Genomic DNA, 3,855 nt, shown 5'->3' on the forward strand with positions numbered 1-3,855 from the left:
GAGAATACAAGTTAAAACACCAAGAACACAACTAAATTTTTCTAACAGCTTTCATCAGAAAAGTTGGGCTCCATTCACGGATTGTTTTGGACAAGTTAAACATTTTTGTTTTCAAAACTGTTTTAAGTGTAAGTAGTTCCAGTTCTTAGCTTTAAAATGACTATTTGCACATCTCCATACGATTTTTCTACAATTTATGGTGATTTTTACAAAACTGCCTATTATTTCAAACATCAATCCGGACCAGTCTGTGATTATGGACTTGTTCACACAAGTTAGAGGTCATTAAAATTCATAATAAAAATTATGAGCAAACTAGAATCATTTCCCAAACTCTCAGAATTTACGGATTCTGATTTGGACCTTTGATGATTTTTCTATAAATTTTCTAAGAATAGTAAATGAAAATATTAATAACAGAAAAATGCTATCAATTTCATTTCACCTTGTAACATGTTGAGCAAGGTGTATATCTTTATGTGGTTATATGTTATTGCAATATATGACATTATTGTCTTAGTTTGTGGACATACATCAATTAACAAAGGGATTTTTCTAGACAAAGTATAGATATAACAATTTGTTGAAGTCAAAGTACACCTATTACATACAAACATTTGAATAAACTATGTTAAGTATAGTTTATGTACATTACCACTTTTACCCTTGTTTTGATAAACTATAATAGGTATAGTTTATGATTCATCACATAACACACTCATACAAAAAGGGTACATTCATACAAAAAGGTTTTACATTCACGCACACCACACGTAAACTTGTTAACTTAAATTGTGAGACATTCTCCTTCCGTACGTCCGAGTGCGGGATTTAAATTCCTGGTAGCTATATCCAGAGTCTCTTGTAGGGAGAAGGTGATAGTTGTGGATAGATCTATATTGGGTTAGACACTCCACACCTGAGCTGCATGCAACAGCTAGACCGGCAGGTCTGTGGTGACAAATGTCATATCAGTTTCGCGACGCCTGAGAAACGTCGTGGCTGGTTCATTCAGTCATAGTATGGTTATAGCGACTCACTTAGGAAGTTAACAACTCATAAAGTTTATGGGAATTTTTATAATTAAAAAGGGTTTTATATCGATTTAAAACCATGGTTATATCATTAAGTATAGAAAATACTTGTTCATTCTTGGTTCTGGGATTTAGGACCACATAACTTTATAAAGGAAAATATTAGATTTTTCTGGAACAAACACTACTTTTACAAGAAAAAGCTTTTCATAAACCGTCTACAAATGCTTATGAGCTCACCAACCTTTGTGTTGACACTTTTTCAAACAACTTGTATTCTCAGGAAATCACTAAACAGAAAATCAAGTGCATTTTGAGGATGGGACGTTAAGGCGTCAAACATTTCATATTTTGGCAACATATTGTAATTGATTTTGAAACATGTAATTCATACAATGGTGTAACTCTTTCAATTATATATATGTTTGTTGCGTTTACTTTCATCACTATTGTCATTGTTGTTATGATACTATACATGAAGTCCTCCACCCCCAGACGTTTCCGCCATCCTTGGTTTGGGGGTGTGACAGATTGGTATCAGAGCATGGTTTATAGTGAATTAAGTATATCAAACAACATAGGATATACAAACTATAAACACCTTTGGGTCTAAGAGTCTCTGATTTTATAACATTTTAACGGGTTGTACTTTTAGAAAATAAATAGTTTTCTCGTTTGAAAGTATACATACATGCATTAGATACTCGCGTAGTGTCATAACTAGAAGAACATAAACTAAAATAAGAGGAGTTGAACGCTACGAGTATGCCTTGGTATGAGTAATCAGTTCTGGGAGGGATATAGCTTGATCAACTATATTTGTCCGAGAAGTGACTTACTCATACCGGGAGATAGTCGTAGGGGGCAACAATTCTAATAAACTAACTTCACCCTACAAAGAATGCTCTAAGAACCAAATCTAAACATTTAAAATACTATAGGAGTATGTGTATGTTGCTATATTGCAATGTTATTATTATTAACCGCTATCTGCTTCTTACACCTCTATTCTCGCACAGACGACATGGCAGGATTCCACTTACCATGAGACCCATACTTTCCCAATCAGGGAAATGCCGGCTGGATCGAAGAAGAGCCCGACGAGCTGATCAAAGAGGATCCCGAAGAAGAACCCGAAGAAGAAGAAGAAGAGGTAGACGACGAAGAAGAAGAAGAAGAAGAAGAAGAGGAAGACGACGAGGTAGACATGGATGAGGACGAAAGTGAAGAAGAACTAGAGGAGGAAGTCTTCAACCCTCCTTACATCGCCATGGTGCCTACGAACCGCTTTGGCCACAACGGGCCTGAGCCCCGTTGGGCAACCATGATCGAGAGATGGAGCCGGCAACAACGCCAGCGGTCACCATATGGCGACCAACGAGGTTACTATGACCTCAGTCACGGGGGACCGGCTGACAGAGCCCTCCCTGTTATGGTCCAACACATCACGGACTTGGGGAACCAGAGTAGGGAAATGGCAGACCAGGTTCGAAATATCAGCGCTATTACGACAGCCACCGATGCACACACCCGGGATTTGGAGAGGGACTTCTATCCAGTGGACCAACTCATTGAGGACCTTACCACTGCTCGAGCGGAGGTAAGGGAGTACCAAGAGAGGCACGCAGATCTCGAGGAGAGAGTGATCGCGGCCGAACACCGGATTGCGGAGCTTCAGGGAGCCTCGACCTCATCTCAGAGCCACCATGGACCAGATGCCACCCACCGCGAGTAGTGTTCGCACTGCTCATGTTTTGTTATAAATCTAGGATTTCGAGTATGCGTTGGTGCTACTCTTTATTGTGAATAGGTTGGCCCCGTGACTAAGTGATCACACTAGTCAAAGGGGCTTTTGTACTGCCAAAACTTTATCTTTTATTATGATGTAATGTAGCCCCTTGTGAGGTCAAATTTCTCAAAACAATATGTACTAACTAGTTATCAATGAATTCGGCATGTATTTTACTTCCTTGGATGCTGATATGAACCAAACACATGACTCTGCTTGGGTCAACACTATTTAATTCATAAGTTTAATTGCATAAACTTTTCGATGAATTACCTACTAAAGTAATAAACTCGGGATAAAATACAATTCAGAGGAAACCAGTAACACTCTACTCATTATTACTATTGAAGCCTTACCGACTTGTCATTTTAAAATTATGACAGAACTATGTCACCAAGGAAAAGACCAAGACCTTCCGGTAGCACAACACCACCTCCTCCGCCGCCGCCGCCACAATTTGATCCAGCAATGTTCCAGGCTGCAGTAACAGCAGCTGTGGCGGCAGCTATGTCACAAATCAGCCCTAACGGTAATGGTGGATCCGGATCTGGTGCTACACCCTCTAATCAGGGTGACAGTTCGGGGCACACAAAGGAATGCACTTACAAGGACTTCACAAATGGCAAACCCGATTCTTTCAATGGAAGCGGGGGCGTCATCGCACTGATGCAATGGTTCGAGAGAACCGAAGCAGTCTTCGAAATTTTTGCTTGCCCCAAAGCAAGCAAAGTCAAATACGCGACATTCACTTTCATCGGAAGAGCTCTCACTTGGTGGAACGGCAGAGTTAAGTCGCTTAGTCCTACAGTGGCTAACTCTATAAGCTGGGAGGATTTAAAAGCTTTGATGCTGAAGGAATATTGCCCAAGAGGTGAAGTGCAGAAACTGGAAGAGGAACTCTGGAACCTCAAGATGTCGGCGACGGATCTCGAAGCTTATACCACCCGATTCAATGACCTAGCACTCCTCTGTCCCATAATGGTCACTCCATAGGAGAACAAGGTAGAACGATACCTTTGGGGGCTATCATCC

Source organism: Lactuca serriola, chromosome 6, assembly GCF_051521515.1.
Source record: "Lactuca serriola cultivar US96UC23 chromosome 6, Lser_US96UC23_V15, whole genome shotgun sequence".
In the NCBI taxonomy this organism is placed as follows: domain Eukaryota; kingdom Viridiplantae; phylum Streptophyta; class Magnoliopsida; order Asterales; family Asteraceae; genus Lactuca; species Lactuca serriola.